The sequence below is a fragment of the Oncorhynchus mykiss genome, chromosome 5, assembly GCF_057628025.1.
Source record: "Oncorhynchus mykiss isolate SJ-2025 chromosome 5, ASM5762802v1, whole genome shotgun sequence".
NCBI lineage: Eukaryota > Metazoa > Chordata > Actinopteri > Salmoniformes > Salmonidae > Oncorhynchus > Oncorhynchus mykiss.
The window spans coordinates 39,635,527-39,654,188 of record NC_143026.1 but is presented as its reverse complement, the minus strand read 5'-3'; the positions used below and the strand labels follow the sequence as shown (position 1 = coordinate 39,654,188).

Here is an 18,662-nt window from a genome sequence, read left to right as displayed (position 1 = left end):
GTTCATTGACCGTGTGTAATTTATAGTCAATGCAAACATACTGTCAAGCCATAAAAAGCGACCGAACTGCTGAATGCTCTAGAGATGTCCAATTGATATGACACCTCAAAGATGTTGCAATGCGTTATTGTTTCAAACTAAAGCTGAAAATAAGTGTCAACAGGTTGACGATGTGGCAGTGTTGAGGCAATTTTCTTTGTGACACATCCCGCCTTGAGATACCCTCGATAGGCCCATAGTGAGGTGAAAACGCGGACTGATAATCTCCCAAGGGCACACTTCTTTGCTAATCTTACTTCTTATATAAACCTGGGCCCTACTTTTTTGATCGACTCACTTAGAATCACATAAAAATGTACTTCAAGCCGGGATGCCATTAACGGCAAAACTAAGTCGTATCCTAAAGAGAACGTCAACAACTTACTCCATCTTCCAAAAATGATTAATTGCACCTTTCTAACAGTTCCTTTGACGGTAAATTAGTAACTTTACGGGATGAATAGAACAAATTATTATGAGAGAAGTTTGGCCTGATGTTGGAGAGAAAGGTTTTATTTTGAACCTACTAGTGCTGCCGAGGCATCACCCACACATTGTGAAGGAGAAGGGCTTGACCCTCGACAAAAATCACCATCAGATTCCATCAACCATCTCGCTCTACCTTCATCTGATCAAGCCATAAACTGACCATCTCCATCTTTGGAGGAAACCTTCACTCAAAGACTTGGCCTCTATTGGTTGACCTAGCTAACTATAGCTAGGCTACTCACGACATAGCCTATTGCTTGATCGTTTTTTTTGTTTTGTTGTTGTTGTTGTTGCTGCTTTTGAAGCGCTTTGAGGTTTCTTTCTGTTATGAAAAGTGCTATAAAAAGTTTAATAAATTATTATTATTTTTGTCAGGAGAGTGGGAGTGATAACTCACTGATTAAATCATACAAACCATTAGCTGGTCCTCCACTGCTAATTGCATTTTGAAATTAGAACTATTAGGAAAAAAAAAATAAGAAAAAAAATAGGGGGGAAATAAATAAATAAAAAACACATGAAATGAGGTATTGTCAATTTCATTCAGGATCAGAACAATCATTTTTGTTTACAAAAAAATCCCTGCTGAACAAACATTGAGCATATAATTTTATGGCGTTAATTAATCATTAATTGACTAGTTCATTTCTCAGCACATCGGCCTAGGTTTCACTTCACTGACAGTTAGGCCTATAACGACCGTACCAGATGCAAACTACTGCCCCACAGAACAAAAGGACAAGCAGTTTATTTGTTGTGTTCTTGAGGGCAAAAAGAAAAGCCAGACAAATGATCCTAAACACGGTCCTCCTGACCTCCCATTCCTTCACAGGCACAAAACAGCCTAACAATGCACTGCTACGAGGTAATAGGGAGTAAGTGGGGGAAACAGCAGACAAAGGAGAAGGCGAAACAAAACTACTGTACGCAGTACAATCACTGTTGAGATGTTTCAGCTCTTTAAAAACCACGACCATATTTTATCTGACAGAGATAAGCCCGCCTAAGCTGCAGACCTTAGAAACACAGTACAGTAGAGTAGCAGCCTAACCTCAGACAGCTAAACTACATAGGGTTCACTGTGGGTGATCAAGCACAAGTCATTTTCTATTAAAAAAGGTATCTTTACCTTGACTCAAGTATGAGTATTGGGTACCTTTTCCACCATTGTACAGGGATGAAAGTAAGGCGGACCTGTACGGCATCCCGGGAAAAATAAATAGTGGGGGTACGCCGTACCGGTAAAACCTGGGCCGATCACAATAACTAAAACATCAAGAAAAATAATGGTGGTACAGCCTACAGTTATCATTACCATACGTCAGAGGCATGAAAAAGCGAATGGACTTGAAAATGGGTGATACCACATTGCATTTTGGCTTCGACAAGAACACAGAAATGTGCCAAGGCAGAGATGGGTGGCCACACCAAGAAGCACGCAGACAGCAGTGGAGGCATTCATTCTGGCCTAATGACAATCACCAAATGTCATGACACTTTTTGGTGTTTTGTGTAAAAGAAGTCTCTTTCCATTCACAACTGTTTGGAGGATGGAAATATGGTTGTGAGTGGATGAACGTGCGTGGGTAGCCTAGTGAAGGAGCCCTTTGAAGTGATCGTTTGACAAGCAGAGGAAAACATCATGACTGGTTGTGTTTATGCCACTATAAAGCTCAATGACAAATCTTTATGACTAGGCCCACACTCTGGTTTGACATTGGAGAAATAGGCCTATTCCTCTGTCCATTCTTCCCTGAAAGCTCTATTTTTCATTATCCATCTTTCTTTTCAGACTTTTTCAGAGCGACATTCTCTTGATTGCAAGCAGTTTTTCCCCAATCAACGCACAAAGAAATATAAAAAACAAATTTAATAGAGACGTTGGTGATTTTATCAGTGTAATCAGATTGAAAATATGAGGATATGTTATTGACATTGACCTGATTATATAGCCAACTAACCAGATGTGTTAAACATTGTGTTTAATGTGTAACATAGGTTCTTTGAATTGGGCTGCTATTATGTTCTGTTCTTCTGACTATTAGCTGAGAAAATTTGCCCTAGGCCAAACCTATTGCCAACCCCTTCTGTACACTATTCTCGTTTAGCGAGGACGGGGGAGAGGGATTTTTTTTTGTCTCGCCTAGGGCGGCAGAACATCCAGGGCCAGGCCTGTTACGCTCATACATTTTCTGGGTGCACAGGCACGCATAGGGATTTCCCATACCAGGAAGAAATTAATTATACTTTCACCCCAATATATACACAGTTTATGTACATAAAACCAGCAGATAGCAGATAGCAGCTAGATGCATGTCAATTTGAGCCAGCAGAGGAAGAAAGCCCAAACAAAAAGGGGTGCTGAAAGAAGGGGGGGGGGGGTCATTAAGCAGCAACAACCCTCCAGTGCAGAACTGTTTCTCCTTTACATCACCCCAGAGAAACACTAGAGGGAGAGAGGAGGAAACTTTTAGAAAAATAACTACATCTGCAAAGGTTAATGAATGTTCCAACTAATTTCCTCCATTCGGCCACATTGCCATTATATTCATTAGAAAAGGTAAGTGGACGGAATCATTTGTAAACTACGGTTCCCATTTCAGCAGCAGACTGAATTAACGCAGTTTGTCAGGGGTAATAGAGTTTATGCAGTGCTCAGCCCTACGGAGCGGTGTACTCTGTGTGTAAGTCAAGTGGATTTTCCACAGCTGAGCTCTGCGTGTCTCAAATGGAGAACAAATTCTCTGTACGACCTTCTCAACATCATCGGAAACTTACTTCTCAACAAGTTGTCAGTGTTTACTGTTACCAGAGAGCCCAGCTATCTCAGATCAGTACATCATGATATCTCTCAGCCTGATATCAGAACAGTGAGAGGAGTCAGATGACACTCTACCCCATGAGGTTTAACCTAACATTTACCTCGGTCACAGAGGGCCCATTCATATTTCAACAAGAACACCTCCCAACCAAGTCGCAGGCCACTCCCCTGTAGAAATACATTATAGAGAAGACACCTACGGATGCCAAGTCCTCGTTACTCATGCTCTGACTGAGAAGCTAAAAGACTGAACTTTGAGCGCTGTCTTCCCCCCGGGGCAACTGAGAGGCACAGCGTATTACGACAGGCGAGATGACAGCAGCGCTTTTTAATCCGCTTTAATAAGGAGGCAGCGGGCGGGCTGGCAGATAACTGGGGGGGAGATGTAGCGATACAAAATAACCTTGCGTAGCGTTGCAACCGACCGTGCTATCACTAATATTACCCACGTGTCAGCCAGGGTCACATGGGCTTTGACTCTGGGAACACTTGAAAATCTTATTGTACTGTGAGTGACTTTCATTCTGTTTTGCAGCTTACAGTTGTAGGAAATAGTATGGCTTATTTGACCTGATCAGTACCTTATTTATGACTAACCTATTAGGTTACATAGGGCCTTGTTCAAAATAATTGCACAACAGAGCCAGCAACTCACTCACCACCAAGTCCATTTAGACGTGGGACATAAAAACCGATTCACGCGCTGACTTTTAAGGAGATCGACGACGGGTCACAAAGGTGCTTTCACTTCGCTCCCGATTGCAAGCTTACGCTCATGGGTTACAATGCTTCTCCTTTGCTCAGAGTTCTTCTTCACAAGCACAGAGACTTCTGTGCACTTGTCAAGTATCCAGCAGAGCTATGACAATGTGACCATTCTTTTAGCATGGAAATAAAAGAACAATGAGTGAGTCCCCCCTCCCTCCAAATCACAGACTATCACAGCAGTCAGGTCAGGTGTGACTCTACATTACTGTACATCATCATCATCATCCCAGGGCGACACGTCAGAGAAGGAAATAAACAAAGCCTTTTCTCTGGATCCCACTGAGCAACTACAGTAACTCCCCATGCCGCTGACACCACATGCTACTCAGTTACTTAACATCACCAGGGAAGAAATCAATAGGGGAAACATGAGAGAGAATGAGAGGGAGCGAAGGATGGATCTAAGGAAGGAGAGAGAAATGTTTAAATCAATACAAGATGTTTGTAAGCATGGCTGACATCCTGACACTTCTCCAATGAATCCTTATTGACAAAACGATTGAGGACATTTTTGGCACAACCGTAGGCATATAATGCAAGAGGAATCCTCACGACTCTTTTCACAGACTGTTGTTTCTTCATATTTGGAGAGGCTGATTGAATGTCAAGATCAAGAAAAGATCAAGGATTTGGAACGGAAATGGCAACTGTGCTGTGCCATTTCCAAAGGTTGCGTTTGAAATGGCAGCATTCATTATTAGCCTAATTGAATTACTATGCATGTCCTGGGGTAGTAGCCACAAAGCGTCTCAGAAAAGGTCCAAGCAATCTTGTTAAAACCGGTTTTAAGACTAAAAAGAAATGAAATAGGCATCATGGTGAAATCATTGTCAAAAGCACAGGAGAAACTGCTGCATGAAGGCCTAGGTTATTTATGGATTGATCATACAGGAATATATACACTGAACAAAAATATGAATGCAACAGGTAAAGTGTTGGTCCCATGTTTCATGAGCTGAAATAAAAAAAGATCCCAGAAATGTTATATACGCACAAAGCTTATTTATCTCAAATGTTGTGCCCAAATTTGTTTACATCCCTGTTAGTGAGCATTTCTCCTTTGTCAAGATAATCCGTCAACCTGATTACACAGCATGATCATTACACAGGTGCACCTTGTGCTGGGGGCAATAAAAAGCCACTCTAAAATGTGCAGTTGTGTCACACAACATAATGCCACAGATGTCTCAAGTTGAGGGAGCGTGCAATTGGCATGCTGACTGCAGGAATGTCCACCAGAGCCATTGCCAGAGAATTTAAATGTTAATTGGTGTACCATAAACCACATTAAAAGTCTATTTTTTATTTGGCAGTACGTCCAACCGGCCTCAAAAACGGAAGACCATGTGTAACCACGCCAGCCCAGGACCTCCACATCCAGCTTCTTCAGCTGCGGGATCGTCTGAGACCAGCCACCCGGATAGCTAATGAAACTGTGGGTTTGCACAACCGAAGACTTTCTGCATAAACTGTCAGAAACTGTCTCAGGGAAGCTCATCTGTGTGCTCATCGTCCTCACCAGGGCCTTGACCTAACTGCAGTTTGGCATCGCAACCGACTTATGTGGAAAATGCTCACCGGCATGGCGGAGAAGTGTGCTCTTCACGGATTAATCCCGGTTTCAACTGTACAGATGGTGTCGTGTGGGCGAGCTTTAAACAAAACAAAAAAAATATTTTACCCCCTTTTCTCCCCAATTCCGTGGGATCCAATTGTTAGTAGTTACTATCTTGTCTCATCGCTACAACTCCCGTACGGGCTCGGGAGAGACGAAGGTCGAAAGCCATGCGTCCTCCGAAACACAACCCAACCAAGCCGCACTGCTTCTTAACACAGCGCGCATCCAACCCGGAAGAAGGAAACACTGTGCACCTGGCAACCTTGGTTAGCGTGCACTGCCCCCGGCCCGCCACAGGAGTCGCTAGTGCGTGATGAGACAAGAATATTCCTACCGGCCAAACCCTCCCGAACACGGACGACGCTAGGCCAATTGTGCGTCGCCCCACGGACCTCCCGGTCGCGGCCGGCTGCGACAGAGCCTGGGCGCAAACCCAGAGTCTCTGGTGGCACAGCTAGACCACTGCGCCACCCGGGAGGCCCTGGGCGAGCGGTTTTCTGATGTCAACGTTGAGAACAGAGTGCCCCATGGTGGCGGTGGGGTTACGGTATGTGAAGTCATAAGCTACGGACAATGAACACAACTGCATTTTATCAATGGCAATTTGAATGCAGAGAAACCGTAACGAGATCCTGAGGTTCATTGTCGTGCCATTCATCCGCCACCATCACCTCATGTTTCAGCATGATAATGCACAGTCCTATGTTGCAAGGATCTGTACACAATTCCTGGAAGCTGAAAACATACGTTCCAGTTCTTCCACGGCCTGCATACTCACCAGACATATCACCCATTGAGCTCTGGGTTGACATGTACATGTTGTGTACAGATCCTTACCACCAATATCCAGCTACTTCGTACAGCCATTGAAGAGCGGGACAACATTCCACAGGCCACAATCAACAGCCTGATCAACTTTATGCGAAGGAGATGTGTCGCGCTGCATGAGGCAAATGGTGGTCACACCAGATACTGACTGGTTTTCTGATCCATACCCCTACCTTTTTTTAAAGTTATCTGTGACCAACACATACATATCTGTATTCCCAGTCAATTTTAAAACATTTATTTTACCTATATTTAACTAGGCAAGTCAGTTAAGAACAAATTATTATTTTCAATCGAGAATCTGTGGAAAGAACTGAAAACTGCTGTTCACAAATGCTCTCCATCCAACCTCACTGAGCTCGAGCTGTTTTGCAAGGAGGAATGGGAAAAAATGTCAGTCTCTCGATGTGCAAAACTGATAGAGACATACCCCAAGCGACTTACAGCTTTAATCGCATCAAAAGGTGGCGCTACAAAGTATTAACTTAAGGGGGCTGAATAATTTTGCACGCCCAATTTTTCCGTTTTTGATTTGTTAAAAATGTTTGAAATATCCAATAAATGTCGTTCCACTTCATGATTGTCCCACTTGTTGATTCTTCACAAAAAAATACAGTTTTATATCTTTATGTTTGAAGCCTGAAATGTGGCAAAAGGTCGCAAAGTTCAAGGGGGCCGAATACTTTCGCAAGGCACTGTATATATATATATTTATATATATATTTTAAAAAACTCCAAAGCAATTGCCTGTATATAACCACTAACTCGCTGCCTTTTAGGACATCTCATGAGATGCATATATATATATATACTGAACAAAAATGTAAACACAACATGCAACCATTTCTAAGATTTTACTGAGTTACAGTTCATGTAGGGAAATCAGTCAATGAAATCAATTCATTAGGCCCTAATCTATGGATTTCACCTGACGGCGGCAGGTAGTTTAGTGGTAAGAGCGTTGGACTAGTAACTAGTAATCTATCGTTCTGCCCCTGAACAAGGCAGTTCAAGGGGGCCGAATACTTTCGCAAGGCACTGTGTGTATATATATTATATATATAAAAATACATAAATACATATATAATACATAAAAAACTCCAAAGCAATTGCCTGTATATGGCGCGGGAAACACTAACTCGCTGCCTTTTAGGACATCTCATGAGGTCTCCTAAATAATCTGTCGACTAGGTAGGACTCTTATGACTAAAAGAGGCTTCATGCATAGCTTTTATTTTTACCCATAAGAGTAGGCATAAAGTGTCTATTGTCAGGACCAATTTTTTAGTCTGAGACACGTTATGGCTCCGATACTGTTTGAATGAAAAGCTTAGTCTCCATGACGTTATTTCTTAAACATGACAAAGTGGCTGGGATATAGCCCATATTTTGTATCCCATGGCTAAAAAGAGAGGAATTCAGCATCATATGTGTATTACTACGCCTAAGTCTGCACTCAGGCTGGTGGGCAAACTTCCATTAAGTCTTCATCTTTACTGGGTCTTTGATGTCTGAAATCCTTTTGCCAAAACCCCATGCAGTGGAAGTAAGACAATTTTCCATGAAATTGGATAAACAATATCTAAGTGGATAAATAATCGCAAAGAAGTACTGAAGCATCCCATCTCAATGTCACTCATTGATGCATTTGACTTACTTCAGCATTACTGTGCATATGAATCTCCTAATTAAAATCACACTTGTCTATCATTGAATTGCAATAATCCACCACTACACGGTCTGACTACAGTGCCCCTACACAGTAGACTATCTACACATGCATTTAGAGAAGAGAATAATTCATTTATAAATAGCAAGGATTTTGGCAAAGTGCCAATAAACTGGCCATTTGATTATACTAAAGATTGGCTGATGAGACCAAGACAGAACTTTTGGACCATGTGATTGTAAACAGATCATAAACATACAGTAAACAATTTGCTGCCTTTTTTCCTGGCTCTGCGGGTTTGGGTCGAGCCAGCCTAGCGCTCTACTCAGCCCATCACCTGGAGCGTGTGAGAGATCCAGACTGACACAATGGGGACATGATTCAGAGTTCAGGGACTCTCTCAGCCCATTATAGGATGGGACATAGGATGGATCTGCCCAGAGGAGATGACCAATCAGGCCCAGAGCTCCAGGTTACAGACCCTTTCAAAGGACAACTGGTATTTCAGTGGAACACCAGAGTCATTTCCCTTTGATCCTGACAAGATGCTTTTACCGCTCTGCTTCATTGGCTTCCACTACGGGCAGCACTGATGTCTTCAAAACACAATCTAACCTACTCACTGCACCACTTGTTCAATGGTTTGGCCATTTTTTCAAAATTGTGGGGGACACCAAAGTGTCACGGGACCTTCCTTGATATGAGTGGTAATTTTAAACATTTATTTTTTACAAATTCGGGATTGTATGAACCGATCTATAACAAGGCATAACTCTGTGAAACAAGCTGTAAAATGCCAGAGATAGACGCGACTGATGCACATGGGAATATCTTTGGTTTGTCTCTATGACATTCAGAAGTTGAGCTAAGACCTTCTAAAGTCGAGGAGTCAGAAAATGGAGACTTTACTTGGGAAGTTAACGTGTGACTGTCACTATACATAGACCTTTTGACTTTCTGTAAAAGAGAATAGGCTTGTGTATAATTCAATTGAGGGTTCATATAGTATAACATTATAGTAATAAAACATTTGTTAACAGAATATTTGGGAAAATCTAGACTTAACTTTCCTTATGGGCATTTTCATGTAAAAGGACTGATGAAAGACTTGTCCTTCTGGAAGTTTCTCCCATCTCCACAGAGGAACTCTGGAGCTCTGTCAGGGAGGTGACCAAGAACCTGATGGTCACTCAGAGAGCTCCAGAGTTCCTCTGTGGAGATGGGAGAAACTTCCAGAAGGACAAGCATCTCTGTAGCACTCCACCAATCAGGCCTTTATGGTAGAGTGCCAGACAGAAGCCTCTACTCAGTAAAAGGGTACATGACAGCCCACTTGGAGTTTGCCAAAAGGCACCTAAAGGACTTTCAGACCATGAGAAACAAGATTCTCTGATGAAACCAAGATTGAACTCTTTGGCCTGAATGCCAAGCATTATGCATGGAGGAAACCAGGCACCGCTTATCACCTGGCCAATACCATCCCTAGGGTGAAACATGGTGGTGGCAGCATCATGCTGTGGGGATGTTTTTCAGCGGCACAGACTGAGAGACTAGTTATGATCGAGGGAAAGATGAACGGAGCAAAGTACAGAGAGATCTTTGATGAAAACCTGCTCCAGAGCACTCAGGACCTCAGACTGGGGCAAAGGTTCACCTTCCAACAGGACAACGACACTAAGCACACAGCCAAGACAATGCAGGAGCGGCTTCGGGACAAGTCTCTGAATGTCCTTGAGTGGCCCAGCCAGAGCCCGGACTTGAATCCAATCGAACTTCTCTGGAGAGACCTGAAAATAGCTGTGCAGTGACGCTCCCCATCCAACCGGACAGAACTTGAGAGGACCTGCAGAGTACAATGGGAGAAACTCCCCAAATACAGGTGTGCCAAGCTTGTAACGTCATACCCAAGACTCGAGGCTGTAATTGTTGCCAAAGGTACTTCAACAAAGTACTTAGTAAAAGGTCTGAATACTTAAATGTGATATTTTTTAAAAACTTTGCAAAAAGTTCTAAAAAAACAGTTTTTGCTTTGTAATATTTTGTGTAGATTGATGAGGCTGTAATGTAAACAAAATGCGTAAAAAAGTCAAGGGGTCTGAATACTTTCCGAATGCACTGTCTCTCTAGCTTAAACTGACTTTTTTAAACGCTAATTAGATTACCACAGAGGCGTGGACATCGACTCTGGGGGGTTAACAAGTAATCTTTCTCAAAAAGATTTGGGTCAAAATTACTGGTACCCTGTTTGCAATACCTCACCCTGCGAAGGTAGCGGCGCAGAGCCTTTTAAATATTTTACGAGACCAATAACATTAGATTTGATCCACCACCATATTTTGGGGTTATTTTCCGCTTACGCATCCTTATTTCGAAGCCAAACACACCACTGGTGTGCGTGGCCAAAGAGCTCCATTTTTATTTGATCTGATCATAGCACTGGTTCCAATCCAAGTACCAATGCCATGTAGCAAACTCCAGGCGTTTACATTTGCTGGGCAGGGAAAGGCGCCTTGTCGAAGGCTTGTAGCAGTCCTCTGACTGGGGGCTACCCGCCAGAGATGTAAATAACATAAGGGGCTTGTTGAAGGCTTGTAGCAGTCCTCTGACTGGGGGCTACCCACCAGAGATGTAAATAACATAAGGGGCTTGTTGAAGGCTTGTAGCAGTCCTCTGACTGGGGGCTACCCGCCAGAGATGTAAATAACATAAGGGGCTTGTTGAAGGCTTGTAGCAGTCCTCTGACTGGGGGCTACCCACCAGAGATGTAAATAACGTAAGGGGCTTGTAGCAGTCCTCTGACTGGGGGCTACCCACCAGAGATGTAAATAACGTAAGGGGCTTGTAGCAGTCCTCTGACTGGGGGCTACCCACCAGAGATGTAAATAACGTAAGGGGCTTGTAGCAGTCCTCTGACTGGGGGCTACCCACCAGAGATGTAAATCATGTCTTAAGCGGCACTCTGCTCACCTGCTGGTGGTAGAACTTTAAAAATAGCGAGCGTCAAGCTTTTTTTTGCATGCTGGGTGGCTGCTATGGCCATTCACACGGCAGCAGTGTCAGACCATTGTGATATAATCTGGTTTGATGGCAAACAGTTCTAACGCTGTAGCAGCCCAGTCAGTTTCTCTCAGCAGTGTAAACATGACAGTCACATATGGTTGCCTTTACACAGACACGGCAACGTTCTAGGGCACCTGAACAAGAGCAGATGGACTATCTGCTGGCAGTAGTGCATGGTTGTAGTAGTCACTTGGGCATCATGTAAGTTAGAGTGGACATACAATTATCTAACTTAGCACATAAAAGGACAAATCTGTAGAAAATAACCATGTTTGACCATAGACAAAGTTCAAAGGCTTCATGAATCAACACAAATAAGGAACTACGGTACAGGTACTACCTCTGATGTGGTACTTGCCTAATAATGAAAGAAAGTCAACAGAAAAGGGAAATAAAGTATGGTGGGATGGAAACTGTCAAAAGAGGAAGAACAGGAAAAACATGAGAGATTGAAAGGCGAATGCCATTACATTGTAAATGGCTTCAGTCAGTCAGTACTCCGTCATAAAGACATTTTGAAAGGAATAGGCCAATTCAATTGTCTTGGACTGCCCCATGGGTCAGGTGATTGTGCAGCACTCTGAAGTGAACTGGAAGCAAGAGGGGAAACTGGCAGAGAACGCTGTTCCTTCGTGCGGTAGTAGCAGAAATGCAAATCTTGTTCAGTGATGGCAGGAACTCATTTGATTTGTAAAACAGTGTCATCTCCTAGAGCTCCGCCTCACTCCTCCTCAAACCAGCATACTGTACACTTAAAATAAACAGCAATGGCTGACAGAGCCAGGGCTAAATATGACCTCACTATTACATTAGAAAACAAATGAATGGAGAGACTTGACAGAGGACTTCTGACTGCAGTTTGCTTTGTAGAGATCAGGAAGGTGCGCTAATGACTTTACAATATGCGTTCTAGCCACCATTCCAACAGCAGCCCCTGCTGTAGCAGTGCTAAGCTACAGTAATGCATAGGAATAGCAACAGCTACCTACGAGTCAAGCTGCAGTGGTGCTGAAGTAAATCCGCTCCATTGAATGAGATGGACTTGATCAGTACTGTAAAACTCCCTCTACTCCTCATCTTTCTCTCACTCGTTACATTCTATTGCTGGGACTGGCATTCCGGCATTTTCCGTCCTTCGCTCTGCTCTTTGCTTTGTGATTTTCTACAGGTCGAAAGCATTGAGACTAACAACAAACAAGATGAAAGCCCTGTTATATGGCATAAATGATCTTCTACAGAAGCAACAACAGTACGCATTCAGCTTTTGCATCAAAACTGGACCATTAGTCCACCTTTCAAAACAATCCATCACAACACTTCGCTATTTCCAAAGGTTTGTTGCAAATTTGGACTCGGGCAAGACAAACATTATTAAATCAAGTAGCCAAAATCATACCCTGGTTAGATGGAACGTGGAATTGTTGTTTCTCTTCTTAATTGTGAAAATATTCACGATATCCTCTCAAAATGTCATAGATGCTGCATCGGACTGAGAGAGAAAGTTAAAAAGGGGGCAATGAGGTCATCCTTAGTAAACTCCTCCCCGCACCCATATGAGCACATGCCGTAGACATTTATGCTTCTTGCAGGCCTGGGCATTTTAATAAGTCGGCCTAAGCTATTCTGTTAAAATTTAAATGCATCAGCTGCAAAGCGAATACTCCCATCCCCGTTTTCTGTGTTTATCTGGGTCAGTGAAGTTCTCCAATATGTACAGCGTACAGAAAAGAGTGCTGCCCATCCCCTGAATGCAGAACAGCTCAGCGTGGGCCCTATCAAACTGTAATTAGGACACCAAGAATATACTGAAAACTCCCACTATAACACATACAAAAGAACACAAAGTCCTTTGAAGAGTTATTCGACTAAATTTGGGATGATTCCACGCCAGCGTAGACAAAAATATTTTGGGTGTCTCAAATTGTTCTGGCAACTCTTTCAAGACCCTTTCTTCTTTAAGGTTGCTTCCCCAATCATCGCAAAGCCTATCTCCAACCTTTTTAACCCGTCTCTCCCTTCTGGGGACGTTCCCATTGCTTGGAAGGCAATGGTTCGTCCTTTATTTAAAGGGGAGATCAAGCTGATCCTAACTGTTAAAGGCCTATTTCTATTTTGCCCGGTTTATCAAAAGTGTTGGAAAAACTTGTCAATAGTCAACTGACTGGCTTTCTTGATGTCTATAGTATTCTCTCTGGTATTCTCTCTGGTTTCCGCTCAGGTTATGGATGTGTCACCGCAACCTTAAAGGTCCTCAATGATGTCACCATTGCCCTATATTCTAAGCAATGCTGTGCTGCTATTTATATTGACTTGGCCAAAGCTTTCGATACAGTAGACCATTCCATTCTCGTGGGCCGGCTAAGGAGTATTGGTGTCTCTGACGGGTCTTTGGCCTGGTTTGCTAACTACCTCTCTCAAAGAGTGCAGTATATAAAGTCAGAAAATCTACTGCCTGTCACCAAGGGAGTACCCCAAGGCTCGATCATAGGCCTCACGCTCTTCTCAATTTACATCAACAACATAGCTCAGGCAGTAGGAAGCTCTCTCATCCATTTATATGCAGATGATAAAGTCTTATACTCAGCTGGCCCCTCCCCAGATTTTGTGTTAACTTCTTGTTGACAGGGGGGGCAGTATTGAGTAGCTTGGATGAATAAGGTGCCCAGAGTAAACTGCCTGCTACTCTGTCCCAGATGCTAATATATGCATATTATTAGTAGTATTGGATAGAAAACACTGAAGTTTCTAAAACTATTTGAATGATGTCTAAGTATAACATAACTCATATGGCAGGCGAAAACCTGAATGAGTCAGGAATGAGGAATGAGTCAGGTGTCTGGCAGAGTGCCACAGGCTCTGAGGCGAGGTCACGAGAGAGTGAGCTCTCGTTCTATTGCTTTTCTACAGACATAGGAATTCTCCGGTTGGAACATTATTGAAGATTTGTGATAAAACATCCTAAAGATTGATTCTATACTTAATTTGACAAGTTTCTATGGGCTATAACGGAACTTTTCGTCCGACGTTCGGCTGGACCTGAACGCGCTTTTGGATTTGTTTACCAAACGCCCTATCAAAAGAAGCTATTTGGACATAAATGGACATTATCAAACAAAACAAACATTTATTGTGGAACTGCGATTCCTGGGAGTGCATTCTGATGAAGATCATCAAAGGTAAGTGAATATTTATAATGCTATTTATGACCAATGTTGACTACCCAATATGGCGGATATATTTTTGGCTGCTTTGTTGTCTGAACACTGTACTCAGATTATTGCATGGTTTGCTTTTTTCGTAAAGATTGTTTGAAAATCTGACACAGCGGTTGCATTAAGGAGAAGTATATCTCTAACTCCATGTATAACACTTGTATTTTCATCAACATTTATAATGAGTATTTATGTAAATAGATGTGGCTCTCTGCACAATCACTGCATGTTTTAGAACTACTGAATGTAACGGGCCAATGTAAAATTAGATTTTTTAAATATAAATATGCACTTTATCGAACAAAACATACATGTATTGTGTAACATGAAGTCTTATGAGTGTCATCGGATGAAGATCATCAAAGGTTAGTGATTAATTTTATATCTATTTGTGCTTTTTTTGACTCCTCTCTTTGGCTGGAAAAATGGCTGTGTTTTTCTGTGAGTTGGTGGTGAACTAACAATCGTTTGTGGTGCTTTCGCTGTAAAGCATTTTTGAAATCAGACACTGTGGCAAGATTAACGATAATGTATCTTTAAAATGGTGTAAAATACTTGTATGCTTGAGGAATTTTAATTATGAGATTTTTGTTGTTTTGAATTTGGCGCCCTGCACTTTCACTGGCTGTTGGCGAGGTGGGACGCTACCGTCCCACATATCCCAGAGAGGTTAAATGCTCTACAACAAAGCTTTCTTAGTGTCCAACAAGCTTTCTCTACCATTAACCTTGTTCTGAACACCTCCAAAACAAAGGTCATGTGGTTTGGTAAGAAGAATACCACTGAGGGTTTAGAGCTTGAGGTAGTCACCTCATACAAGTACTTGGAAGCATGGTTAGACGGTACACTGTCCTTCTCTCAGCACATATCAAAGCTGCAGGCTAAAGTTCAATCTAGACTTGGTTTCCTCTATCGTAATCGCTCCTCTTTCACCCCAGCTGCCAAACTAACCCTGATTCAGATGACCATCCTACCCATGCTAGATTACGGAGACGTAATTTATAGATCGGCAGGTAAGGGTGCTCGCGAGTGGCTAGATGTTCTTTACCATTCGGCCATCAGATTTGCCACCAATGCCCCTTATAGGACACATCACTGCACTCTATACTCCTCTGTAAACCGGTCATCTCGGTATACCCGTCACAAGACCCACTGGTTGATGCTTATAAAACACTCTTAGGCCTCACTCCCCACTATCTGAGATATCTACTGCAGCCCTCATTCTCCACATACAACACCCATTCTGCCAGTCACATTCTGTTTAAGGTCCCCAAAGCACACACATCCCTGGGTCGCTCGTCTTTTCAGTTTGCTGTAGCTAGCGACTGGAACGAGCTGCAACAAACACTCAAACTGGACAGTTTTATCTCGATCTCTTCAAAGACTCAATCATGGACACTGACAGCTGTGGCTGCTTTGCATGATGTATTGTTTTCTCTACCTTCTTGCCCTTTGTGCTGTTGTCTGTGCCCAATAATGTTTGTACCATGTTTTGTGCCGATACCATGTTGTTGTCATGTTGTGTTGCTACCGTGCTCTATTGTCATGTGTTGCTGCCTTGTTATGGTGTTGTCTTAGGTCGCTCTGTTGTGTTGTGTTGTCTCTCTTGTCACGGTGTGTTTTGTCCTATGTTTATATTTTATACATTTTTAATCCCAGCCCCCATCCCCGCAGGAGGCCTTTTGCCTTTTGGTAGGCCGTCATTGTAAATAAGAATTTGTTCTTAACGGCCTTGCCTACTTAATTGGGAGGAAGGATAATCATAATGAAAGTGGCCATTTAGGACCCTTTTAGACCTAAACATGCCTCCTATATCATCTGTGAACCGTACATGATACAGACAACATCTTGGTGTCATTATACTTCTTATAGTATAAAGATATAATATAACAGTATAATATTAAAATTGTTGTTATAATAGTTTAACGTTATTCTTATAGTATAATAACTTCTGACATACGGAGTATGTCTAGATTCTGAAATACAAATTTACACATACATTTATTCAACACTACAAATATTAATATGAACGTCTCAAAAATACCCTTTTAGATTTTGTTCATTTAGAAGGAATTGACAGTGTTTTAGCAACATGAAATGTTAAAATCTGTTCATATACACCCACAGGACGTTTATGACCCCTTTATTATTATTATTTTTTTACATTTGACAGTAAAAGTTAGGACAATTAATAGACACTAGTAAATAAAACATGATAAAAACATCTGTCTTGTCCAGGACCACTGGTGTGCCATAGCCAATCAGACCTACAGTAGGCCTTTATGCAAATAAGCCATTCGCCACATGTGCCTGCCATCATTCACTTTGAACTGAACTCTTGTGTTTACAGGCAGGAGCAACAGCGTGACTTTAGATCATTAGAACACATTCGCCAAAAGTCACCTGAATGGATTTCTGCAAATACCATCAGAGTTCTCTTACATTTGGAACCTTATAGTCCTATTGATCAAACACCCATGAAAAAAGTAGGCTCCCTCCCTCAGCTGTGCACATCAATGATCAACAACTAATTCTAGCCAGAGCGAGATGAGCTAAAATCTAACAAGGGAACATTAGATAAACACACTCAAACCTTTTCAGCTAGTTGGCCGCATAGTAGCCTGCTCGTCCTTCTGCAGCTTGCCTGCCAATGCATGCTTGTCCCAACCCACATTTTGACAAATGATTGGGATCTGCTCGCCCATTTGATCGATGCCAAATACATTTGATTGACAACTAAGGGTGCGCTCGTAAATTGCCTCCAGTTTGTCAGAGTGCGCTCTGGGTAATTTGTATATTCATAGCGTTGTCAGATTGTTTGTAAATTCCGAGCGCACACGGCACTATTGACACTTCACGCTCTGGCCGAGGAGTAGGGTTGATCCGAGTGTTCCTCACAGTGGCTAGCTTGCTAGCTACTTCCAGACACAAAATGAGAGAATGACCTTACTCTGACCATTTTACTCGCCCTAGCAGAGCTAGGCGGTTTACATGATATCTAGAACGTTAGTGACTAACTCTGCTGCTGGCAACAATTGAATGACTTTTTTTTGCAGACATTTACTGATACTGGTCATATTCAGCAGGTGTTGCTCTTTCATCAATTCATCAGTTACTGTGCACTCTGGCACACTCAGACTCTGCTCTTAAATCAGAGTAAATAGCCAGAGTTCATTTACGAACGCAAGAGATATGCTAACTGGATAACAGTCGTTCAAATTCAGCACACCTAGCAAAGTGATTCATATTTCTTGCTAGCTAACCAAATGACACCTGGATTTCTAGCTGTAGCCACTGAAAAACGATGAGGGGAAAAAGTCAGTCACTCACCCACTCCTCCAATGACATGACATTCTCCCAGCAGCTAGCTAGCTATGTATTAATTATATAAATGATGCATAGAACTGCATCCATCTATTCTGTCAACAATTCTTTACTGTACGTCATGGAATTTTGAGTAAAAACATCAAACTTATTTGAAAAACCTCTTATTAAAGTTGGTTTTAAAAGCATAAACTGGGAATTTGATATTTGACTGATAGTATGAGTGTCTGTTTCATATCTGTGAAGTAGTTAAAAAGTTTGGAACAATATACTCTAAGTACATTACATTTCCAGAGTGGGCTCTCTAGTAATTCTGAAGTTATGAATTCAGGGGCTGATTCTCCTCCTTATAAATCCATTTAGAGATTGAGGGGGGGACTGGCCCTCTGACTGCCCCTGTCTCATTCAATTACCGTCACAAAGGACCTCTACATGTCCCACGGCCCATGGATTGACCCAGAAAAAACAATATAAACAAAGCAGGCCAAACATACGGACTTATGGTATGTAGGCTATGCCTAACATACAGTAGGCCGGAGGAGGAGGAGTAGGAGTAGTGTACGCCTTTATTAAGAAACCTGGTGCTTTGACTGGATGTAAGACATTTTTTGTTCACACTCAAATGTAAAATTCTGAGTTTGTTTCATAAACTAAAGCATTCATTAGATCATGAACATTAAGGATTATTTTCCAACATATTTATACAAGTAATCAATTCTTGCCAGACTTACATAAAAGCCTAAGGGGAAATCACTTGGCGAAAAATCTATTTTCATGCCACAAAAGTGAGGGCAGGTGTTCTCTCTGCAGTTGATTTCTCTCCTAATCTTTCAT

General features: G+C 42.2%; 1 protein-coding gene across 3 annotated transcripts in view; it reads right to left on the bottom strand.

The window, feature by feature from the left end:
- myo5b (myosin VB) overlaps nt 1-18,662 on the bottom strand; it is an 89,236-nt gene that overhangs the window by 53,212 nt on the left and 17,362 nt on the right. The gene's annotated exons all lie outside the window — the stretch shown is intronic.